The sequence below is a fragment of the Leuresthes tenuis genome, unplaced genomic scaffold (genome assembly GCF_036924035.1).
Source record: "Leuresthes tenuis unplaced genomic scaffold, fLeuTen1.0.hap1 SCAF_17, whole genome shotgun sequence".
In the NCBI taxonomy this organism is placed as follows: Eukaryota; Metazoa; Chordata; class Actinopteri; order Atheriniformes; family Atherinopsidae; genus Leuresthes; species Leuresthes tenuis.
Window position 1 is genome coordinate 26,759,756 of NW_027325371.1, and position 17,858 is coordinate 26,777,613.

The window sequence follows — 17,858 nt, forward strand, 5'->3', positions numbered from 1 at the left end:
ATTGATGGACATTCATACCTTCTTGAAGCCGAACACATCCACTCCTGCTTTTGATCATGTATGTTTTGACATTCGCACCTTTTCTCACCTGCTTTTTACTATTGTCGGCCAATCACAGCTTCCTCTCCACCATACTTGTATGGTAGGAAATTCTCACCCACTCTCATCCGAAGACCTCTCCTCCCGCTTTTGTTAATATTTAGTCGGGCATTCGAACCTTTTCTTACCCACTTTTTACAAATTTTGGTCGAACATTCACACCTACTTGACGCTGAATACTTCCGCTCCACCTTTTAGTGATGTATGGTTGGCATTTGCACCTTTTGTTGCCCTCTTTTTATACTGATTGCTGAAGATTAAGTTGTTCTTTCTCAAACTACAATTTTTTTTTAATTGTTGAAACTTGATTTGAAGTGGATAAATAAGGAGGACAAACAGTTTTAAGTCACGCTGATAGAAGAAATTAATTTTATAGCAAAATCTGTATTTCGTCATATGTCGAGAGATGCTTATTGCTGAAGAAGTTCTTTCTCATTCTACAAAGTACAACGTTGTTTATCGTTGAAACTTGATTAGACATGAATAAATATGAAGGAAAAAGCAGTCTTAACTTGGTTTGAGTTAATTAATTCGTTTTATAGGAGAATCCGAATTCGTGCTTATTTTCGGATTCCTGAAGAATGAGTCTGGTTCTTTCTCATAATACAAAGTTTGTTGTTTATTGTTGAAACTTCATCAGAAGTGAAGAAATAAATGAATGCCTATCAACAAATGTGGGATCTAAACTCTACTGCTTCCTCTAAAATAATTTCTTTTCTCAATTCAGAAATGTGTGTGTGTAAGTCACAACACCCGTGACACCAAAACGGCTTTCTTTTCTCTCTTTTCTCTACACTCTGCACTATGAGCACACACACCAAATCAGAAAGGCTTTTTTCTCTCTTTTCTACATTATGGACTGTGGGGACACAAAACCGCTCTCTCTTTTTTTTTTTGATTGTGTGCCAGGGCGTTGTCTCACGTATTAGATTATGCTTAAGATACGAATGGGTTTATCAGTCACATCAGAATCCATACATACTGATCCTCCCGTAATAAAATGGTCGGATCTTATCAAACACACTTTGTTTCTTGTGACAATCAAGTCAGCGAAACAGCGTATACACGTCAAGACACTGAATCAAGTTTGCCACAAGCACTCATAAGTTTGGCAGTATTGCTCTGCCGTCAGCAATCATACACCCATTTTATTTTCGTGAGACGTGCAGGCACCTGTTCATCTACTGTTCTATCACTATGAATTAGTTTATCTATTATCAATAAGGATACTTCTACAACTACTATCAAAGTATGTCCAGACTTCTTATGTTGTCAGTTGCTATATATGAATAAGTGGGTAGCTACTGACAAGCATTAAGCATGTCACACAGCCCAAACATATAACATTTCAGGACACACCACACAGTTAACAACCACAGTGAAGTGTCAAAGCCCAAACATTCAACAGGACACTTACACAACACATTCAAATCAAACAGTCAGACAACATACAAGAACATATACCCCAGCCGGCATTGCTCCCTGCCTATTTTCCTACAGTTCACTATGTGTGCGCACACCTTTATTCACAAACTCTTCAACTTATACTCTTTTACCGAAGCTGCTACAGCTCGATTGGCCGAATACCCTTAGATCCTATTTCGGTGAATTTGACATCTGCCTTACATGTAACAGATTAGCGGTTTAGCAGTTTTAATTTAGTTTGAGTGAAGGAATTCATTTTATAGCAAAATCCGAAATCGTGAAGCACTCATGAAAGTAAGCTTATTCTCGGATTCCTGAAACTTTAGATTTGCTCTTTCTTTTACTGCAAAGTACAACGTTGTTTTTTTTGTATAAATCTTTCTAGACATGGTAAATATGAACGACAAAGCAGTTTTAACATAGTTTGAGTGAAGGAATTCATTTTATAGATAAAATCCCAATCCCAATCCCAAGAGAGAAAAGAGAGTGAATGCGAAGTAGACTTTAACACGGCTATGGGAGCGAGCCGAGTGTGGGCTAACCGGGAGAATTGCTTGAAAGAAACGCGACACTGAATGAGTGGTCAGAACAAAGCCTCAATACGGGATTCTCGTGGTGTTTTTGTTGCTGCCTTGTCTTTTGCATAGAGTAAAAGACAAGGCAGCCATCGACTCAACCAAGCGTCTCAACCAAGCAAAGCTCACCACGCCTGATGCCCTGCTCCCGCAGTGACGGATAATCGTACTCTGGTTTCTCTTCATAACATACAAGTCTTTCGCCTTTTACTAAAGACTTCCGTGGAGAGCAGCACTAATGAGTTGTTTCTATTATTGGCAGGCTTTACCTTTGCGGGTGAAGCCCTTTCTGTCTGTGCAAAAGAAATCTTGCTACTTTGCAGAGTGACTTCTCTGAGTAGAGTCGCCTTACTTGTTGCGACTGTGCCGATGTTCGAAGCTGGAGTGCAAAGTTGTTGCTTGAATGGTGCTTGCTGGAGCATGCGGGAGTGCAAAGTTATACCATTTAAAAGGGCTGAAGAGTGCTCAGTGCAGCGGGTGGGCGGAGGTGCAACGTGACACTCTGGCCACCTATGGCCATAAAAAGAACACTGCTACAAGTGCGCATTGTGCCAGCAAGGGCCCTCGGACCTGAAACAGTGGACAGTTATCGCTTCTCGGCCTTTTGGCTAAGATCAAGTGTAGTATCTGTTCTTATCAGTTTAATATGTCCTCTATACGAGGACAACATATTAAATGGATTTTTAAGAATAGGAGTTGAAAAAGAAGCTTGCTCCGTTCACTCCAAGCCTCGACCCGGTACTGCAGTGCCGCTGGGAACGGTGCGCTCTCCTCTGCTCTTGTGAAAAAGCAAACAGCGGTGTAGGATGGAAGTTTCAGGGAGCCCAAGATGAAACTTTCTTTTAATCTGCTGAGAAAAGAGAGTGAATGCGAAGTGGACTTTAACACGGCTCTGGGAGCGAGCCGAGTGCGGGCTAACCGGGAGAATTGCTTGAAAGAAACGCGACACCGAATGAATGGTCAGAACAAAGCCTCAATACGGTGTTCCCGTGGTGTTTGTGGCTGCCTTGTCTTTTGCACAGAGTAAAAGACAAGGCAGCCATCGAATAGATTGTTTCTACTTGGTCAGCCGAGGAGCAGGGGGGGGGGGCAAGCGTCTCAACCAAGCAAAGCTCACCAAGTAGGAACAATCGGGCCCTTTTCGATGGCTGCAACACCTGAAAGAGATATTGATGCGAGACCCGATCAAATGCTTTTTCAAAGTCTAAATTTAAGATGACAAGCCGGGTGTTTCTGTCTCTAGCGTAATCAATGATGTCTCGAATCAGTACGAGGCTGTCGGTGAGTTGTCTCCCTGAGATGGCACAAGCTTGGTCTGGGTGAATTACCTCCTCTAAAACAGAGGACATCCGTGTCGCTAAAACCTTGCTAAAATGTTTACAGTCAAAGTTTAAAAGTGTGATGGGCCTCCAATTCTTTAGGTCAGTCTTATCATTTTTTTTATAAAGTAGAGTCACTATTCCCACTCTAAAACTGTCAGGCAGTCGGTCGAGTTTTTCAAAATCTTTAAAAACATCTAAAATGTCTGATGATAAAAGGTCCCAATAGGTCAGATAGAATTCTGCAGGAAGCCCGTCTAAACCCGGAGCTCGACTTCTCTTAAAACCTGTTAGGCATTTTTTTAACTCTAAAGCAGTAAAATTCTGTGTCAAGTGTGCATTCTCTTTTACGGTTTTGTCAACGAATTTTAAGATTTCTGCCGATGTTTCCAAGTGCACTGGTTTCTCTTTGTACATGTTACTATAAAAGGTATGTACAGTTTCAATCATCTCTTGTGTGGATTTTGTTAAAAACCCATCTTCTCTTTTTAGATTTTGAATACACTCCTTTTTATTTATAACTTTCTTTCTTTTTCACCTTCCTCAATTTCCTGCTCCCTGCTTCTTACAAAAATTCCTTTACTCTTTATTTCTGCTAAAACTGACATTTCCTTTTTGACATCTTTGATTTCTTCTTTAAAGTCTATGCCACACTGATTTAGTTTAAAGTAGCGCTGTAAGCGTTTATGTAGTCCCATCATACATCTATTCTCTTTCCTTTTTTTACGTTTACCTTGCTGTTTAAAAAAAGTCTGGGTCGTTTCCTTCACCATTTCCCACCATTGTGCATGTGTTTCGTAGAGGTCTTGAAGGGTCTGCCACTCTTTATAACATTCCCTGTACTGACTGACTATGATTTCATCCTCCAACAGGGAACAGTTGAGTTTCCACAGACCACTTCCTACCGTCACACCAGAAGGTGGTGAAAGGGTGCAGGAGAGCATAAGGTGGTCTGAAAAGAAAACAGGGGTTAATCTAACATCAGTGGGTGGGCAATCTCTAGTAAAGAAATAATCAATGCGAGAGGCTCTGGTGCCATCATGACTAAACCAGGTGAAGCCCTCCTCTCTGGGATGCATGGTTTTAAAACAGTCAGTAAGCTTAAAATCCCTGCATATGCCCTGAAGTAAAATCGAAGTCTTATCCACTTTAAAATCTACCCCTGCTCTTTTTCTATCTTTCCTGCTCAAGATACAGTTAAAATCCCCTCCTACAACTAAAGGTACTTGCCCTAGCATGTAAAGCTGTATATCTTCTAAAAGGTCATACCTTTCATTTTTTCATTACATGTTTGGGCTTTGACACTTCACTGTGGTTGTTAACTGTGTGGTGTGTCCTGAAATGTTATATGTTTGGGCTGTGTGACATGCTTAATGCTTGTCAGTAGCTACCCACTTATTCATATATAGCAACTGACAACATAAGAAGTCCGGACATACTTTGATAGTAGTTGTAGAAGTATCCTTATTGATAATAGATCACTAATTCATAGTGATAGAACAGTAGATGAACAGGTGTTTGCACATGTCTCACGAAAATAAAATGGGTGTATGATTGCTGACGGCAGAGCAATACTGCCAAACTTATGAGTTCTTGTGGCAAACTTGATTCAGTGTCTTGACGTGTATACGCTGTTTCGCTGACTTGATTGTCACAAGAAACAAAGTGTGTTTGATAAGATCCGACCATTTTATTACGGGAGGATCAGTATGTATGGATTCTGATGTGACTGATAAACCCATTCGTATCTTAAGCATAATCTAATACGTGAGACAACGCCCTGGCACACGATAAAAAAAAAAAAAAGAGAGAGAGCGGTTTTGTGTCCCCACAGTCCATAATGTAGAAAAGAGAGAAAAAAGCCTTTCTGATTTGGTGTGTGTGCTCATAGTGCAGAGTGTAGAGAAAAGAAAGCCGTTTTGGTGTCACGGGTGTTGTGACTTACACACACACATTTCTAAATTGAGAAAGGAAATTATTTTAGAGGAAGCACTAGAGTTTAGATCCCACATTTGTTGATAGGCATTCATTTATTTCCTCACTTCTGATGAAGTTTCAACAATAAACAACAAACTTTGTATTATGAGAAAGAACCAGACTCATTCTTCAGGAATCCGAAAATAAGCTCTATTTTATGAGTTATGCACGAATTCGGATTCTCCTATAAAAAGAATTCATTAACTCAAACCAAGTTAAGACTGCTTTGTCCTTCATATATATTCATGTCTAATCAAGTTTCAACGATAAACAACGTTGTACTTTGTAGAATGAGAAAGAACTTCTTCAGAAATAAGCATCTCTCGACATATGACGAAATACAGATTTTGCTATAAAATTAATTCCTTCTATCAGCCTGACTTAAAACTGTTTGTCCTCCTTATTTATCCACTTCAAATCAAGTTTCAACAATTAAAAAAAATTTGTAGTTTGAGAAAGAACAACTTAATCTTCAGCAATCAGTATAAAAAGAGGTGCAAATGCCAACCATACATACCTAAAAGGTGGAGCGGAAGTATTCAGCTGCAAGTAGGAGTGAATGTTCGACCATAATTTGTAAAAAGCGGGTAAGAAAAGGTTCGAATGCCCGACTATATATTAACAAAAGCGGGAGGAGAGGTCTTCGAATGAGAGTGGGTGAGAATTTCCAACCATAATCTATAAAATACGGTGAAAAAAAATATGTGAATGCCTCATAGAACACTAAAAGCGGAAGTGTTCGGCTGCAAGAAGGTGTGAATGTCCGACTATATTTGGTGAAAAGCAGGTGAAGCAAGGTCTGAATGCCCAACCTTACATCATCAAAAGCGAGATCAGAGGTGTTTGGCTGCAAGAAGGCCATAGTTTGCCAAAAGCAGGTAAGGTGCGAATGACCGACTAAATATCAACAAAAGTGGGGGCGGAGGTCTTCGGATGCAAGTGGGTGTGAATATCCCACCATACAAGTATGGTGGAGAGGAAGCTGTGAATGGCCGACCATAGTAAAAGGCGGGTGAGAGAAGGTGCGAATGTCAAACCATACATAATCAAAACAGGGAGCGGAGGTGTTCTGCTGTAAGAAGGTGTGAATGTCCAACCATAGTTGGTAAAAAGCGGGTAAGAAAAGGTTAAAATACCCGACTGTACACAATCAATAGCAGGAGCGGAGTTGTTCGGCTACTAAAAGGTGTGAAAGTCCGACCATGGTTTGTAAAAAGCGGGTAAGAAAAGGTGCGAATGCCCGACAATGTATGATCAAAAGAGGGAGTGGAGGTTTTCGGCTGCAAGAAGGTCTGAATGTCCAACAATAATTTGTAAAAACCGGGGAAGAAAAGGCTCGAAAGCCCGACTATACACCATCAAAAGTGGGAGCGGAGGTGTTCAGCTGCAAGACGGTCTGAATGTCCATCAATAATTGCTAGAAAACATGAAAGAAAATTTTCGAATATCAAACTGCACATGATCATAAGCGGGAGAGGAGGTGTTCAGCTGCAAGAAGGTGTGAATGTCTACCCATAATTACTGAAAAATGGGTAAGAAAAGGTGCGAATGCCTAACCATACATCATCAAAAGAGGGAGCGGAGGTGTTCCGCTGTAAGACGGTGTGAATGTCCGACCATAGATGGTAAAAAGCGGGTAAGAAAAGGTTAAATTACCCGACTGTACACAATCAAAAGAGGGAGCGGAGTTGTTCAGCTAAGAGAAGGTGTGAAAGTCCGACCTTGGTTTGTAAAAAGCGGGTAAGAAAAGGTTCGTATGCCCGAATATACACCATCAAAAGCGGAAGCGGAGGTGTTCGGCTGCAAGATATTGTGAACATCCGACCAAAGTTTGTAAAAAGCAGTTAAGAAAAGGTTGAATATCTAACCAAACATAATCAAAAGCAGGAGCAGAGCTGTTCGACTGGAAGTAGGTGTGAATGTCAGATCATAATTTGCAAAAAGCTGATGAGAAAGGGTGAGAATGCCCGACTATACACCATCAAATGCGGTAGCGGAGTTGTTCGGCTGTGAGTAGGTGTGAATCTCCAACCATAATTGCTGAAAAATGTGTTAGAAAAGGTAAAAATGCCGGTCCATACATAATCAAAATGGGGAGAGGTGGTGTTCAGCTGCAAGAAGGTCTAAATGTCCATCAATAATTGCTAGAAAACATGAAAGAAAATTTTCGAAAATCAAACCACACATGATCATAAGTGGGAGAGGAGGTGTTCAGCTGCAAGAAGGTGTGAATGTCCACCCATAATACCTGAAAAATGGGTCAAAAAAAGGTGCGAATGCCCAACCATACATCATCAAAAGCAGGAGTGCATGTGTTCGGCTACAAGAAGGTGTGAACGTCCGACCAAAGTTTGTAAAAAGCAGTTAAGAAAAGGTTCGAATATCCAACCATACATAATCAAAAGCGGGAGCAGAGCTGTTCGACTGCAAGTAGGTGTGAATGTCAGATCATAATTTGCAAAAAGCTGATGAGAAAGGGTGAGAATGCCCGACTATACACCATCAAATGCGGGAGCGGAGTTGTTCGGCTGTGAGTAGGTGTGAATCTCCGACCATAATTGCTGAAAAATGTGTTAGAAAAGGTAAGAATGCCGGTCCATACATCATCAAAAGCGAGAGAGGTTGTGTTCGGCTGCAAGTAGGTGTGAATGTCCAGCCATAATTACTCACAAACGGGTAAGAAAAGGTAGTATTGCCAGACCATATATGATCAAAATAGGGAGCGGAGGTGGTTCAGCTGCAAGAAGGTTTGAATGTCCAACTAAAGTTCAAATATATTAACAAAAGCGGGAGGAGAAGTCTTCGGATGAGAGTGGTTGAAAATTTCCAACCATAATGTATAAAATGCGGTGAAGAAAAAGGTGTGATAGAACACTAAAAGGTGGAGCGGAAGTGTTCGGCTGCAAGAAGGTGCGAATGTCCGACTAAATATCAACAAAATTTGGGGCGGAGGTCTTCGGATGCAAGTGGGTGTGAATGTCCGACTATATTTGGTGAAAAGCAGGTGAAGCAAGGTCTGAATGCCCAACCTTACATCATCAAAAGCGAGATCAGAGGTGTTTGGCTGCAAGAAGGCCATAGTTTGCCAAAAGCGGGTAAGGTGCGAATGATTGACTAAATATCAACAAAAGTGGGGGCGGAGGTCTTCGGATGCAAGTGGGTGTGAATATCCCACCATACAAGTATGGTGGAGAGGAAGCTGTGAATGGCCGACCATAGTAAAAGGCGGGTGAGAGAAGGTGGGAATGTCAAACCATACATAATCAAAACAGGGAGCGGAGGTGTTCTGCTGTAAGAAGGTGTGAATGTCCAACCATAGTTGGTAAAAAGCGGGTAAGAAAAGGTTAAAATACCCGACTGTACACAATCAATAGCAGGAGCGGAGTTGTTCGGCTCCTAAAAGGTGTGAAAGTCCGACCATGGTTTGTAAAAAGCGGGTAAGAAAAGGTGCGAATGCCCGACAATGTATGATCAAAAGAGGGAGTGGAGGTTTTCGGCTGCAAGAAGGTCTGAATGTCCAACCATAATTTGTAAAAAACGGGGAAGAAAAGGCTCGAAAGCCCGACTATACACCATCAAAAGTGGGAGCGGAGGTGTTCAGCTGCAAGACGGTCTGAATGTCCATCAATAATTGCTAGAAAACATGAAAGAAAATTTTCGAATATCAAACTGCACATGATCATAAGCGGGAGAGGAGGTGTTCAGCTGCAAGAAGGTGTGAATGTCTACCCATAATTAGTGAAAAATGGGTAAGAAAAGGTGCGAATGCCTAACCATACATCATCAAAAGGTGGAGCGGAAGTGTTCGGCTGCAAGAAGGTGTGAATGTCCGACTATATTTGGTGAAAAGCAGGTGAAGCAAGGTCTGAATGCCCAACCTTACATCATCAAAAGCGAGATCAGAGGTGTTTGGCTGCAAGAAGGCCATAGTTTGCCAAAAGCGGGTAAGGTGCGAATGTCCGACTAAATATCAACAAAATTTGGGGCGGAGGTCTTCGGATGCAAGTGGGTGTGAATGTCCGACTATATTTGGTGAAAAGCAGGTGAAGCAAGGTCTGAATGCCCAACCTTACATCATCAAAAGCGAGATCAGAGGTGTTTGGCTGCAAGAAGGCCATAGTTTGCCAAAAGCGGGTAAGGTGCGAATGACCGACTAAATATCAACAAAAGTGGGGGCGGAGGTCTTCGGATGCAAGTGGGTGTGAATATCCCACCATACAAGTATGGTGGAGAGGAAGCTGTGAATGGCCGACCATAGTAAAAGGCGGGTGAGAGAAGGTGCGAATGTCAAACCATACATAATCAAAACAGGGAGCGGAGGTGTTCTGCTGTAAGAAGGTGTGAATGTCCAACCATAGTTGGTAAAAAGCGGATAAGAAAAGGTTAAAATACCCGACTGTACACAATCAATAGCAGGAGCGGAGTTGTTCGGCTCCTAAAAGGTGTGAAAGTCCGACCATGGTTTGTAAAAAGCGGGTAAGAAAAGGTGCGAATGCCCGACAATGTATGATCAAAAGAGGGAGTGGAGGTTTTCGGCTGCAAGAAGGTCTGAATGTCCATCCATAATTTGTAAAAAACGGGGAAGAAAAGGCTCGAAAGCCCGACTATACACCATCAAAAGTGGGAGCGGAGGTGTTCAGCTGCAAGACGGTCTGAATGTCCATCAATAATTGCTAGAAAACATGAAAGAAAATTTTCGAATATCAAACTGCACATGATCATAAGCGGGAGAGGAGGTGTTCAGCTGCAAGAAGGTGTGAATATCTACCCATAATTAGTGAAAAATGGGTAAGAAAAGGTGCGAATGCCTAACCATACATCATCAAAAGAGGGAGCGGAGGTGTTCCGCTGTAAGACGGTGTGAATGTCCGACCATAGATGGTAAAAAGCGGGTAAGAAAAGGTTAAATTACCCGACTGTACACAATCAAAAGAGGGAGCGGAGTTTTTCAGCTAAGAGAAGGTGTGAAAGTCCGACCTTGGTTTGTAAAAAGCGGGTAAGAAAAGGTTCGTATGCCCGAATATACACCATCAAAAGCGGAAGCGGAGGTGTTCGGCTGCAAGATATTGTGAACGTCCGACCAAAGTTTGTAAAAAGCAGTTAAGAAAAGGTTTGAATATCTAACCAAACATAATCAAAAGCGGGAGCAGAGCTGTTCGACTGGAAGTAGGTGTGAATGTCAGATCATAATTTGCAAAAAGCTGATGAGAAAGGGTGAGAATGCCCGACTATACACCATCAAATGCGGTAGCGGAGTTGTTCGGCTGTGAGTAGGTGTGAATCTCCAACCATAATTGCTGAAAAATGTGTTAGAAAAGGTAAAAATGCCGGTCCATACATAATCAAAATCGGGAGAGGTGGTGTTCAGCTGCAAGAAGGTCTAAATGTCCATCAATAATTGCTAGAAAACATGAAAGAACATTTTCGAAAATCAAACCACACATGATCATAAGTGGGAGAGGAGGTGTTCAGCTGCAAGAAGGTGTGAATGTCCACCCATAATACCTGAAAAATGGGTAAAAAAAAAGGTGCGAATGCCCAACCATACATCATCAAAAGCAGGAGTGCATGTGTTCGGCTACAAGAAGGTGTGAACGTCCGACCAAAATTTGTAAAAAGCAGTTAAGAAAAGGTTCGAATATCCAACCATACATAATCAAAAGCGGGAGCAGATCTGTTCGACTGCAAGTAGGTGTGAATGTCAGATCATAATTTGCAAAAAGCTGATGAGAAAGGGTGAGAATGCCCGACTATACACCATCAAATGCGGGAGCGGAGTTGTTCGGCTGTGAGTAGGTGTGAATCTCCGACCATAATTGCTGAAAAATGTGTTAGAAAAGGTAAGAATGCCGGTCCATACATCATCAAAAGCGAGAGAGGTTGTGTTCGGCTGCAAGTAGGTGTGAATGTCCAGCCATAATTACTCACAAACGGGTAAGAAAAGGTAGTATTGCCACACCATATATGATCAAAACAGGGAGCGGAGGTGGTTAAGCTGCAGGAAGGTTTGAATGTCCGACTAAAGTTCAAATATATTAACAAAAGCGGGAGGAGAGGTCTTCGGATGAGAGTGGTTGAAGATTTCCAACCATAATGTATAAAATGCGGTGAAAAAAAGGTGTGATAGAACACTAAAAGGTGGAGCGGAAGTGTTCGGCTGCAAGAAGGTGTTAATGTCCGACTATATTTGGTGAAAAGCAGGTGAAGCAAGGTCTGAATGCCCAACCTTACATCATCAAAAGCGAGATCAGAGGTGTTTGGCTGCAAGAAGGCCATAGTTTGCCAAAAGCGGGTAAGGTGCGAATGACCGACTAAATATCAACAAAAGTGGGGGCGGAGGTCTTCGGATGCAGGTGGGTGTGAATATCCCACCATACAAGTATGGTGGAGAGGAAGCTATGAATGGCCGACCATAGTAAAAGGCGAGTGAGAGAAGGTGCGAATGTCAAACCATACATAATCAAAACAGGGAGCGGAGGTGTTCTGCTGTAAGAAGGTGTGAATGTCCAACCATAGTTGCTAAAAAGCGGGTAAGAAAAGGTTAAAATACCCGACTGTACACAATCAATAGCGGGAGCGGAGTTGTTCGGCTCCTAAAAGGTGTGAAAGTCCGACCATGGTTTGTAAAAAGTGGGTAAGAAAAGGTGCGAATGCCCGACAATGTATGATCAAAAGAGGGAGTGGAGGTTCTCGGCTGCAAGAAGGTCTGAATGTCCAACCATAATTTGTAAAAACCGGGGAAGAAAAGGCTCGAAAGCCCGACTATACACCATCAAAAGTGGGAGCGGAGGTGTTCAGCTGCAAGACGGTCTGAATGTCCATCAATAATTGCTAGAAAACATGAAAGAAAATTTTCGAATATCAAACTGCACATGATCATAAGCGGGAGAGGAGGTGTTCAGCTGCAAGAAGGTGTGAATGTCTACCCATAATTACTGAAAAATGGGTAAGAAAAGGTGCGAATGCCTAACCATACATCATCAAAAGAGGGAGCGGAGGTGTTCCGCTGTAAGACGGTGTGAATGTCCGACCATAGATGGTAAAAAGCAGGTAAGAAAAGGTTAAATTACCCGACTGTACACAATCAAAAGAGGGAGCGGAGTTGTTCAGCTAAGAGAAGGTGTGAAAGTCCGACCTTGGTTTGTAAAAAGCGGGTAAGAAAAGGTTCGTATGCCCGAATATACACCATCAAAAGCGGAAGCGGAGGTGTTCGGCTGCAAGATATTGTGAACGTCCGACCAAAGTTTGTAAAAAGCAGTTAAGAAAAGGTTCAAATATCTAACCAAACATAATCAAAAGCGGGAGCAGAGCTGTTCGACTGGAAGTAGGTGTGAATGTCAGATCATAATTTGCAAAAAGCTGATGAGAAAGGGTGAGAATGCCCGACTATACACCATCAAATGCGGTAGCGGAGTTATTTGGCTGTGAGTAGTTGTGAATCTCCAACCATAATTGCTGAAAAATGTGTTAGAAAAGCTAAAAATGCCGGTCCATACATAATCAAAATCGGGAGAGGTGGTGTTCAGCTGCAAGAAGGTCTAAATGTCCATCAATAATTGCTAGAAAACATGAAAGAAAATTTTCGAAAATCAAACCACACATGATCATAAGTGGGAGAGGAGGTGTTCAGCTGCAAGAAGGTGTGAATGTCCACCCATAATACCTGAAAAATGGGTAAAAAAAAGGTGCGAATGCCCAACCATACATCATCAAAAGCAGGAGTGCATGTGTTCGGCTACAAGAAGGTGTGAACGTCCAACCAAAGTTTGTAAAAAGCAGTTAAGAAAAGGTTCGAATATCCAACCAAACATAATCAAAAGCGGGAGCAGAGCTGTTCGACTGCAAGTAGGTGTGAATGTCAGATCATAATTTGCAAAAAGCTGATGAGAAAGGGTGAGAATGCCCGACTATACACCATCAAATGCGGGAGCGGAGTTGTTCGGCTGTGAGTAGGTGTGAATCTCCGACCATAATTGCTGAAAAATGTGTTAGAAAAGGTAAGAATGCCGGTCCATACATCATCAAAAGCGAGAGAGGTTGTGTTCGGCTGCAAGTAGGTGTGAATGTCCAGCCATAATTACTCACAAACGGATAAGAAAAGGTAGTATTGCCAGACCATATATGATCAAAACATGGAGCGGAGGTGGTTCAGCTGCAAGAAGGTTTGAATGTCCGACTAAAGTTCAAATATATTAAAGAAAGCGGGAGGAGAGGTCTTCGGATGAGAGTGGTTGAAAATTTCCGACCATAATGTATAAAATGCGGTGAAAAAAAGGTGTGATAGAACACTAAAAGGTGGAGCGGAAGTGTTCGGCTGCAAGAAGGTGTTAATGTCCGACTATATTTGGTGAAAAGCAGGTGAAGCAAGGTCTGAATGCCCAACCTTACATCATCAAAAGCGAGATCAGAGGTGTTTGGCTGCAAGAAGGCCATAGTTTGCCAAAAGCGGGTAAGGTGCGAATGACCGACTAAATATCAACAAAAGTGGGGGCGGAGGTCTTCGGATGCAGGTGGGTGTGAATATCCCACCATACAAGTATGGTGGAGAGGAAGCTGTGAATGGCCGACCATAGTAAAAGGCGAGTGAGAGAAGGTGCGAATGTCAAACCATACATAATCAAAACAGGGAGCGGAGGTGTTCTGCTGTAAGAAGGTGTGAATGTCCAACCATAGTTGCTAAAAAGCGGGTAAGAAAAGGTTAAAATACCCGACTGTACACAATCAATAGCGGGAGCGGAGTTGTTCGGCTCCTAAAAGGTGTGAAAGTCCGACCATGGTTTGTAAAAAGTGGGTAAGAAAAGGTGCGAATGCCCGACAATGTATGATCAAAAGAGGGAGTGGAGGTTCTCGGCTGCAAGAAGGTCTGAATGTCCAACCATAATTTGTAAAAACCGGGGAAGAAAAGGCTCGAAAGCCCGACTATACACCATCAAAAGTGGGAGCGGAGGTGTTCAGCTGCAAGACGGTCTGAATGTCCATCAATAATTGCTAGAAAACATGAAAGAAAATTTTCGAATATCAAACTGCACATGATCATAAGCGGGAGAGGAGGTGTTCAGCGGCAAGAAGGTGTGAATGTCTACCCATAATTACTGAAAAATGGGTAAGAAAAGGTGCGAATGCCTAACCATACATCATCAAAAGAGGGAGCGGAGGTGTTCCGCTGTAAGACGGTGTGAATGTCCGACCATAGATGGTAAAAAGCAGGTAAGAAAAGGTTAAATTACCCGACTGTACACAATCAAAAGAGGGAGCGGAGTTGTTCAGCTAAGAGAAGGTGTGAAAGTCCGACCTTGGTTTGTAAAAAGCGGGTAAGAAAAGGTTCGTATGCCCGAATATACACCATCAAAAGCGGAAGCGGAGGTGTTCGGCTGCAAGATATTGTGAACGTCCGACCAAAGTTTGTAAAAAGCAGTTAAGAAAAGGTTCAAATATCTAACCAAACATAATCAAAAGCGGGAGCAGAGCTGTTCGACTGAAAGTAGGTGTGAATGTCAGATCATAATTTGCAAAAAGCTGATGAGAAAGGGTGAGAATGCCCGACTATACACCATCAAATGCGGTAGCGGAGTTATTTGGCTGTGAGTAGTTGTGAATCTCCAACCATAATTGCTGAAAAATGTGTTAGAAAAGCTAAAAATGCCGGTCCATACATAATCAAAATCGGGAGAGGTGGTGTTCAGCTGCAAGAAGGTCTAAATGTCCATCAATAATTGCTAGAAAACATGAAAGAAAATTTTTGAAAATCAAACCACACATGATCATAAGTGGGAGAGGAGGTGTTCAGCTGCAAGAAGGTGTGAATGTCCACCCATAATACCTGAAAAATGGGTAAAAAAAAGGTGCGAATGCCCAACCATACATCATCAAAAGCAGGAGTGCATGTGTTCGGCTACAAGAAGGTGTGAACGTCCAACCAAAGTTTGTAAAAAGCAGTTAAGAAAAGGTTCGAATATCCAACCAAACATAATCAAAAGCGGGAGCAGAGCTGTTCGACTGCAAGTAGGTGTGAATGTCAGATCATAATTTGCAAAAAGCTGATGAGAAAGGGTGAGAATGCCCGACTATACACATTCAAATGCGGGAGCGGAGTTGTTCGAATCATCAAAAGCAGGAGTGGAAGTGTTCGGCTACAAGAAGGTGTGAACGTCCAACCAAAATATGTAAAAAGCAGTTAAGAAAAGGTTCGAATATCCAACCATACATCATCAAATGCGGGAGCGGAGTTGTTCGGCTGTGAGTAGGTGTGAATGTCCGACCATAATTGCTGAAAAATGTGTTAGAAAAGGTAAAAATGCCGGTCCATACATCATCAAAAGCGAGAGAGGTTGTGTTCGGCTGCAAGTAGGTGTGAATGTCCAGCCATAATTACTCACAAACGGATAAGAAAAGGTAGTATTGCCAGACCATATATGATCAAAACATGGAGCGGAGGTGGTTCAGCTGCAAGAAGGTTTGAATGTCCGACTAAAGTTCAAATATATTAAAGAAAGCGGGAGGAGAGGTCTTCGGATGAGAGTGGTTGAAAATTTCCGACCATAATGTATAAAATGCGGTGAAAAAAAGGTGTGATAGAACACTAAAAGGTGGAGCGGAAGTGTTCGGCTGCAAGAAGGTGTGAATGTCCGACTATATTTGGTGAAAAGCAGGTGAAGCAAGGTCTGAATGCCCAACCTTACATCATCAAAAGCGAGATCAGAGGTGTTTGGCTGCAAGAAGGCCATAGTTTGCCAAAAGCGGGTAAGGTGCGAATGTCCGACTAAATATCAACAAAATTTGGGGCAGAGGTCTTTGGATGCAAGTGAGTGTGAATATCCAACCATACAAGTATGGTGGAGAGGAAGCTGTGAATAGCCGACCATAGTTTGGAAAAAGCGGGTAAGAAAAGGTTTGAATACCCGAACATACACCATCAAAAGAGGGAGCGGAGGTGTTCCGCTGTACGAAGGTGTGAATGTCCGACTATAGTTGGTAAAAAGCGGGTAAGAAAAGGTTAAAATACCCGACTGTACACAATCAATAGCGGGAGCGGATGTGTTCGGCTACAAGAAGGTGTGAAAGTCCGACCATGGTTTGTAAAAAGCGGATAAGAAAAGGTGCGAATGTCCGACAATGTATGATCAAAAGAGAGAGCGGAGGTTTTCGGATACAAGAAGGTTTGAATGTCCCACCATAGTTTGTAAAAAGCGGGTAAGAAAAGGTTCGAATGCCCGAACATACACCATCAAAAGAGGGAGCGGAGGTGTTCCGCTGTAAGAAGGTGTGAATGTCAGACCATAGTTGCTAAAAAGCGGGTAAGAAAAGGTTAAAATACCCGACTGTACACAATCAATAGCGGGAGCGGAGTTGTTCGGCTACTAAAAGGTGTGAAACTCCGACCCTGGTTTGTAAAAAGCGGGTAAGAAAAGGTTCGAATGCCCGAACATACACCATCAAAAGAGGCAGCGGAGGTGTTCCGCTGTAAGACGGTGTGAATGTCCGATCATAGTTGGTAAAAAGCGGGTAAGAAAAGGTTAAAATACCCGACTGTACACAATCAAAAGAGGGAGCGGAGTTGTTCAGCTAAGAGAAGGTGTGAAAGTCCGACCATGGTTTGTAAAAAGCGGGTAAGAAAAGGTTCGTATGCCCGAATATACACTATCAAAACCGGAAGCGTAGGTGTTCCGCTGCAAGAAGGTGTGAACGTCCCACCAAAGTTTGTAAAAAACTAGTTAAGAAAAGGTTCGAATATCTAACCAAACATAATCAAAAGCGGGAGCAGAGCTGTTCGACTGCAAGTAGGTGTGAATGTGAGAGAATAATTTGCAAAAAGCTGATGAGAAAGGGTGAGAAATCCCGACTATACACCATCAAATGCGATTCTCCAACCATAATTGTTGAAAAATGTGTTAGAAAAGGTAAGAATGCCGGTCCATACATCATCAAAAGCGGGAGAGGTGGTGTTCGGCTGCAAGTAGATGTGAATGTCCATTAATAATTGTTTTAAAACATGAAAGAAAATGTTCGAATATCAAACCTTACATGATCATTAGCGGGAGAGGAGGTCTTCAGCTGCAAGAATGTGTGAATGTCCAGCCATAATTACTCACAAACGGGTAAGAAAAGGTACTATTGCCAGACCATATATGATCAAAACAGGGAGCGGAGGTGGTTCAGCTGCAAGAAGGTTTGAATGTCCGACTAAAGTTTGTAAAAAGCGGGTAAGACAAGGTGTGAATGCCCGACAATGTATGATCAAAAGATGAGCGGAGGTTTTCGGGTGCAAGAAGGTCTGAATGTCCACCCATAATTACTGAAAAATGGGTAAGAAAAGGTGCGAAAGCCCAACCGCACATGATCATAAGTGGATGAGAAGGTGTTCGACTGCAAGTAGGTGTGAATGTAAGATCATAATTTGTAAAAAGCGGGTAAGAAAAGGTAAGAATGCCCAACCATAAATTATCAAAAGCGGCAGCAGAGTTTC

General features: G+C 42.3%; 2 non-coding genes across 2 annotated transcripts; both read left to right on the top strand.

The window, feature by feature from the left end:
• Positions 1 to 2,265: 2,265 nt before the first annotated feature.
• On the top strand, positions 2,266 to 2,379 carry LOC140274148 (U5 spliceosomal RNA). Its single transcript, XR_011908127.1, has one exon. It is a non-coding gene; the product is annotated as a U5 spliceosomal RNA (small nuclear RNA).
• A 308-nt stretch (positions 2,380 to 2,687) lies between these two features.
• Positions 2,688 to 2,871, top strand: LOC140274382 (U2 spliceosomal RNA). The gene has a single exon (XR_011908337.1). It is a non-coding gene; the product is annotated as a U2 spliceosomal RNA (small nuclear RNA).
• The last annotated feature ends 14,987 nt before the right edge of the window (positions 2,872 to 17,858 follow it).